This window comes from Galeopterus variegatus, unplaced genomic scaffold (assembly GCF_000696425.1).
Source record: "Galeopterus variegatus unplaced genomic scaffold, G_variegatus-3.0.2 Scaffold881, whole genome shotgun sequence".
Classification (NCBI taxonomy): Eukaryota; Metazoa; Chordata; class Mammalia; order Dermoptera; family Cynocephalidae; genus Galeopterus; species Galeopterus variegatus.
Genome location: NW_007726992.1, coordinates 205257 through 213580, shown reverse-complemented (window position 1 = coordinate 213580; position 8324 = coordinate 205257).

Genomic DNA, 8324 nt, shown 5'->3' with positions numbered 1-8324 from the left:
AAAAAAAAAAAAAAAAAAAAAAAAAAAGAAAAGAAAAACCGAAAGTAAAAAAAAAAAAATGAAAAATCTAGGAACATTCATTCAAGACAAAAGGAAGTTAGCCTCACTTCTTAAAAGATAAATAAAAAACAAAAAACCCCTCAAATCCTACTAAAAGTAATTTACACTAAAGAACCATAGCTTTTCTCCCAGTCCTTTCAAATTATTCTTTAATGCAATTCAGTAATTTTCTTCATTTAGGTCCTGTCCTTTGCTTGTTATGTTTATTTACAGACATTCAGTGTTTTTATTGCTATTTTGAATGAGATCTTTTTTCCATTGTAATTTCTAACTGGTTACAACTACTAAACAGGAAAGCTATTTATTGATTTCTGAATATATTTCATGTAATACCACCTTACTAGAGTATCATTAATTTTAACACACCTTTTTAGTGGATTTCCTTAGATTATCTAAGATGATTATAACATATATGAATATTAATCTTTTATCTTTCTTTTGATTACCCTTTGATTTTCTTGTCTAATTGCATTACCAAGCTCCTTTAGAATGTGAAATAGAAGGGAAAATAGCAGGGCATAGTTTTAATGAGACTGCCTATAATATGTCCCCATCAAGCATGATGCTGGCTATTGGTTTGAGATGATTTTTTAATATTAAGGATACAAACTTTTACTCCTATTAGTAAAATTATTAGGAATGTTTTTAATCGAGAATAGACATTTAATTCTATTTAATGCTTTATTTTTTCTTACTTTTTGTTTAGAAATGATCATAGAATCACAGGAAGTTGCAAAAATAATAGAGATTCCATACACCCCTAACCAGTTTATCCTAGTGTAAACATCTTACATAACTTCCTGTCAAATCCAGGAAATTAATACTGGTACTGAGATCTTATTCAGATTTCACTGGTTTTACAAGTACCAGTGTGTGTGTGTGTTCTATGCCATTTTATCACACTTGTAGGACCCTGTATTCACCACCACAGTAGATACTGAACAGTTTATCACCACCAGGATCCCTCATGTGCCCCTTAAGACCACATCCCCCTCCCTAATCCCTAACAACCACTAATCTGCTCTCCATTTCTATGATTCTGTCATTTCAAGAATGTTATATAAATTAAGTCATACAGCATGTAACCTTTTTCTCACTCAGCATAATTCCCTTCAGATTCGTCCAAGTTGTTGTATTAACAATTCACTCCTTCCTTTTTAGTTGCTGAGTAGTATTATTCCATGGTGTGAATGTGCCACAGATTAACCATTTACCCATTGAAGGACATTTGGTTTCTAATTTTTGGATATTACTAATAAAGCTGATATGAACATTTGTGTAGACTTTTTGTGGACATAAGTTTTCATTTCTCTGGTAAATGCCCAGGAATGCAACTGCTGGATCATATAATAAGTATATGTGTAGTTTATCAAGAAATGGCCAAACTATTTTCCAGCGGGGCTGTATCATCCCCACCAACGGCGTATGAGAGATCCAGTTTGTCTACATCCTCACTGACATTTGGTATTGTTGCTATTTTTTATTTGGCTGTCCTAACAGGAATGTAGTGGTATCTCATCATGGTTTTAATTTTCACTTCCATGACAGCTAACCATGCTGAATATTTCTTCACATGCTTATTTGCAATCCAAATACTCCCTTTGCTGAAGTGGCTGTTCATCACTTTCATCCATTTTCTAATTGGATTGCTAGCTTTTGTTACTGTTAAGTTTTGAGAGTTCTTTATATGTTGTGGATACATAGTCCTGTCTCAGGTATAGGTTTAGCAAATTTTCTCAGTCTGTAACTTGTCTTTTCTTTTTTTTTTTTATTTGAAACTTTTAAAAATTGAAACATAATTGATTGTACATATCTGTGGAGTACAGCATTGAATATCAATACCTGTGTGCAATACATGATGCTCAAATCAGGATAATTAGTATATTCAACATTACACAATGTAATCTTTTTTTGTGGACCTTTACCAATTTCTCGCTAATCCCCTTCCCTTTCCCACCTCTGATAACCCCAGTTCTGTTCTCTCCTTTTGAAAGTTCAATGAATTATTATGATCATTGTATCTTTTTTTTTTTGCTTAAAGAGAATTTCTTTTTTTTTTTTCAATTTTATATTTATTTTTGTGGGGTGCAACGTGTCATTTCAATACATGCATATATTGCACAATGAATCACATAGGGTAGATAGCATTGTTTTGTACCTGTTAGCCCACCCCTTCTACTCCCCTTTTTATTTACTTTTTTAGCTCCCACTTACGAGGACATGCAGTATTTCTCTTTCTGTGCCTGGCTTACTTCACTTAACATAATTTTCTCTAAGTTCATCCATGTTGCTTCAAATGGCAGAATTTTATTCTTTTTTTATGGCTGAGTAGTATTCTATCACGTATATACACATTTTCCTTATACAGTCATCTGCCGATGGACATGTAGGTTGGTTCCAAATCTTGGTGGAGTTTGTCTTTTCATTCCCTTCAAAGGGTCTTTTTCACTGAGAAAAAGTTTTGAATTTTGATGAAGTCCAATTTATTGATTTTCTTTCTTTTATGCATTGTGCTTTTGGTGTCAGGTTTAAGAACTCTTCACTTAGGAGAAAGTCTTCAGGAATGTGGGCTATGTCTAAATTTTAAAAGTTTTCTAGTTTTACATTTTACATTTAAACCCAGGATCCATTTTGAATTAGTTTTCACATAAGGTGTGAGTTTGGGGTTGAGGTTCATTGTTTTATCTATGGATGTGCAATTGCTCTATGTGCCATTATTAAAAAGGCTATCTATCCAACTGCTTTTGTAACTTTAATAAAAATCAGTCAGCTGTACTTGTGTGGATCTATTTCTGGGTTCTCTATTTTGTCCTATTGATCTATGTGTTTACCTCTTCACCAATATCACATATTCTGATTGCCGAAGCTATATAATAAATCAAATCAGGTATTTTTGTTTTAGACATTTTACTCCTTTGCCGTTGCATATAACTTTTAGAATAAGCTTGCATTAAATCTATAGATGAATTTGGGGAGAAATGACATCTTTACTATGCTGAGTCTTCCAATCCATGAACATGTTCATTTAACCATGCCCATAACCGCCATTATTAATCCATTCACTACAGCATGGTCCTACAATCTAATCACCTCTTCAAGGCCTCATCTTTCAATTGCCCTTATAGGATTTCCCACCCTCAACAGTTACAGTGGGGATTTAAGCTTCAATGGGGGGAGTGGAGACATCCAATCTACAGAATTTAGCTTGCTGAATTTTTAAAATTATGAATGAATGTTAAATTTAGCCAAACGTGTTTTCTGTATTAATATGATTTTTCTTCTTTAGTCTTTCAATATGGTTTTACATTGAATGACTTGAATATGGAAAGTCTTATATCCTTGGAATAAAATCCACTTGGTTACAGTATATGATTCTTATATGTTGCTGGATTTGTTTTGCTATTATTTTGTTGAGGATTCTGTGTCTATGTTGAGGGACATTGGTCTGTAGTTTTCTGTACGTCTTTGGGTTTTGGTATCAGGGTAATACTGGCTTCATAAAATGAGTTGTGAAGTGTTCCCTCCTTTTCTGTTTTTGGAAGAGACTATGCAGAATTCATGTTATTTTTATTTCTTTATTCCCGATGCTCTAAGTTTCTTCTTTTATCATTCCCTTTCTGCATAAAGAACTACCATCAGCCATTCTTTCAGGGTCTGCTACTGTCAAATTCTTAGTTTTCCTGCATCTGAGACTGCTCTGACTCCATCTTAATTCCTAAAGGATATTTTCATTGGTATAGAATTCTTGCAAAACTGAAACTCTATATCCATTAGACAACAACTCCCCATTTCCAGAAGTTTGATTTTCATGTATCTGGGAGTGGATTACTTTGGGTTTATCTTGTCTGGGGTTCAGTTTCTTGAATCCTGTAAGATTACATCTTTTGTCAAATGTGGAGAAATTTCAGCCATTATTTCTTCAGGTCCACTTTCTTATCTTTCTGGGACTCTAATGGCATAAATATTAATTCTTTAAAATAATTTTTTTTTATTGTAACATAGTAGACTGTACATATCTGTGGGGTACAGAGTTGAATATCAATACTCATGAGCAATATGTGATGCTCAAATCAGAATAATTGTTATATTCAATAATATACACTGTCATTACTATTCATGGCCCTTTACCAATTCCTCCCTCCCCACCCCCTTCCCGCTTCTAGTAACCTCAGTTCTCCTTCTGAAAGTTCAATGTATTATTGTGAATGTTGTATCTTTCTTTATGTTTATTATTTTAGCTCCCACTTTATAAGTGAGAATAAGGTATTTCTCTTTGTGTCTGTCTTATTTCACTTAATGATATTCTCTAAGTTCATCCATGTTGCTGCAAATGGCAATATTTCATTCTTTTTTATGTCAGAGTAATATTCCATTGTGTATATATACCACATTTTCCTTATCCAGTCACCTGATGATGGACATTTAGGTTGGTTCCAATTCTTGGCTACTACAATGGAGCTGCGATAAACATGGGGGTGCAGGTATCTCTTCGACATGATGCTTTCAATTCATTTGGGTATATACCCAGCAGTTCTATCTGGAGATTTAAGGAGAATCTCATACCGTTTCCCATAATGGCTGCACCAATTTAGAGTCCCACCAACAGTGGGACTGTAAATTTTTTGTTAATGTCTCCCAGGCCCTTGAGGCTCTGTTAACTTTTTTTCCAGTCTTTTTTTCCCTCTGTTGTTCAGACTGGGTAATTTCTATTGTTCTATCTTCAATATTACTGATTCTTTCCTATCATCTCCATTCTTCTACTGACCCTTTGTAATAAGTTTATTTTGGTTATTGTATTTTTCAATTCTAAAGTTTCCATTTGGTTCTTCTTTATATCTTTTGTTTCTTTTCTGAGACTAATTTTTCAATTGTTTCAAGTGTGTTTGTGATTGCTCACTGAAGTATTTTTATGATGGCTGCTTTAAAGTCCTGGTCAGATAATTCCAACATCTGAATCATCGCAGCGTTGGTGTCTGTTGACTGTCTTTCTCGTTCATGTTGTGATTTTTCTGGTTCTTGGTGTAAGTGATTTCTGACTGTCTAACGGACATTTTGGAGATTATAAGACTCTGGAACCTATTTAATCTTCTTTTTAAATTTTAACTAATCTTGTTTTAGCAGGCAGTCCCCCTGTTGAGGTGTAGTGTGAGGACGAGATAAGTATGTATGTTCGGCTTCCCTCTGGGCCCCACCAACACCACCCAGGCGAAAGTGGAGCAATGACTCATACTGTTTTCTTGCAGATGGGTGGGATGGAAGTTCAGTTCCATCCTCTTTCGGTCTCAGCAAAAGTGGGGCACCAACCTGCATCATCTCGTTGCCTCTGAGTAGGGGTGTAAGCTCACCTCCCTGCTGAGAGCTCCACTGATGACAGGGAGGAGGGAAGTGGAGGACTGACTCATACTTCTTTGTTGCTGCATTATAGAGTCAAAAGCTCAGCTCCCTGAAGGGCCCAGCTAACAACAGGGGAGGGGAGAAGGGGAAGTGGGATGGCAACTAGCACCACTACTTGCCACATGGGGGTGAAGGCTCAGCTCTCCACTGATATCAGTGGAGATGGGAAGCAGTGTTGAGTATCCCACCTTCAACCATCTTGTTCTGCCTTGTTGATGCTGGGTGAGGGTAGAGGCTTAGTGTGGACTAGCCCTGCCTCACACCACCTTGTTAAGTCTCACTGCTTCTAGATCGGGGTGGTCTGCCAAAACCACCCAGCAGAGGGAACCAAAGCGCTGCCTGCTTTTGCTAGGCTGTGAATGGGCACTAGGTCTCTGATACCCCCAGCCAACACCACTAGGCTGGGGAGTCAGAGCACTGCTACTTGCTTCTGTGGGGTGGGGTGGGGTTTTTCTGTTGGTGTTTGGCTATAGTAGGGTGGGTATTGCCAAAAAGGTTTAGTCTTGTTAGGCTACTCTTTCCCCACTTGTTTGGCTAAAGAGAACAGGCTTTTCTTGGAGATCTTTTTATCTGTGCCTGTTGGTGGCTCTGGTTTGGAGGCTTCTATAGCATCCTGTGCAGGACATATGGGAGGCAATAAGAAAACCCAGGGAACTCACTACTTGTGTTATTCCTTGAGTCCCAAGGGCCACAGGCAGTCTGCCTTCTTTTTCCACCTTTAGAGTATTCCTGAGCTTGTTTATTATTTTATGTCTAAGGCGTTTTAGTTGCAAGAGAGGTCCTAGGAGGAATAGGGTTCCTCATCTTGGCAGAATCAGATGTCTCCTCCAAGTGATTAATTTTTATGTTGAAAATAACATTTGTTTTCTAGTTTTCCACATCATGGTTAAAAATGCACTATGGAAAACTGTTATAACATTATAGATCAAAATTTTCCCCTAAAGATCCAATTATATCTATTTGTATTATCGCTGATAAATTTACCTTATTTCATGCTATTCAACTGTCTGTCCACCTCAGTGCTTTTATACTGTAATATTCCAAAGAAAAGAATTCTATTTAATTAATTTTCACCTAATACTACAACATATATACTCAGAAGAGTCATGGGGAAAAAAACCACTTTAAAACTCATTTATGAGCTCCTCCTTTTATTAATCCAGGGCAAATCTTATTTTTAACTTGCCTATGACATTTCTCTCTTTAAGTAACCCCCTTACTGATATCAACATCCATTGTGACAGTTATTCCTCTTGAATTATACCAATAGCCAGCAGGAACTTGAAGGAAAGGAGGCAAATAGGGTTTTGTTTGCATTTTTACTTCTTCAAATAAAGTACCTACATATCTCACTTTGAGATAAATTCTTAAAAATAATTCATCTATATTTATTTTCAGAGATTCTAGATCTTCTGTTTTGACTGACCTTCAATTAATTCCTGTACTGTCACTTTACATAAGAAACTATAGAATAATATAACAAGACTGAGGAGACTCTAAGGAAAAATAACCCTACTTCAATATTTGTGGGGTTTTTTTTCCTCCTGTAACTTTTTATAACTAATCTTTAACACCTTGCTGTGTTATTCTAAATGAGGCATCCTAAGGCACTTTCATAGAACCTAGGGCTCTATTAATCCAGTTGGAAAACCACTGTTCTAGAAAAGCTTTATATTTTTCATATCTAAAAATGAAGAAAATCTTTTAAAAGCACATATTGAAACTACGTTTTCTGGGAATATATATGTAACATAATATAAATGAGGAACTTCTATACCAGCATTAGAAAAAAAACCTCTATTTAAGTCCCCAAATCAGTAACAAAATAATCCCAAGAATTATGTACACAAAAGGACAATGAGCACATGAAAAGATCCTTAACATCATTAGTTGTTAGTGAAATCCAAATCAAAACCACAATAACACTTCACACCCACCAGGATGGCTATAGTAAAAAAGACAATAAGTGTTAGCAAGGTGGAAAAACTAGAACTCTCATATACTTCTGGTGAGAATGTAAAATGGTGCAGGCAAGTTGGAAAACAGTTTGGCAGTTCCTCAAAATGTTAAACATAGACTTACCATATGACTCAGCAATTTCACTCCTAGGTATATACCCAAGAGAACTGAAAACATATGTTTACATAAAAATTTATATACAAATGTTCATAGCAGCATTATTCATAATAGCCAAAAAGTAGAAACAACCTAAATGTCCATGAGCTGATGAATGGATAAACAAAATGTGGTCTATCTATACAGTGGAATATTATTTGGCCATAAAAACAAATGAAGCATTGATACATGCTATGACACGAGTGATCCTTGAAAACATTATGCTAAGTGAAAGAAGCCACACACAAAGGCTACATATTGTAGGATTCCATTAATATGAAATGTCCAGAACAGGCAAATCTATAGAGACAGAAAGTAGATTAGTGATTGCCAGAGGCTGGGGAATGGGGGAGTGGGGAGTGATTGCTAACAAGTATCAGATTTCTTTTGGGGGTATTGAAAATGTTCTAGAATCAGATAGTGGTGATAGTTGTACAACCTTGTGAATACATTAAAAACCACTGAACTGTATACTTTACATGGGTGAATTTTTATAGTATGTAAACCATATCAGTTTTTAAAAAGAATTAATTAGGACTATTTGACCTAACAGTTTAAAAGCCTAAAGGAAGAAACCCAATAACTGTATAACTTTTCTTCTAAATTTTCTTATACTCTAGCAAGACAATTGTTAACTTTTCAGGTTGAGCCAGATCCTGTTTTCTGGCACTTTGAGGGAATGTCAAATAGATTTTTCTGAAAAGAGGATACAAATATAAAGAAGTAATGATTTAATAAGCTGCAAAGAACAGAGC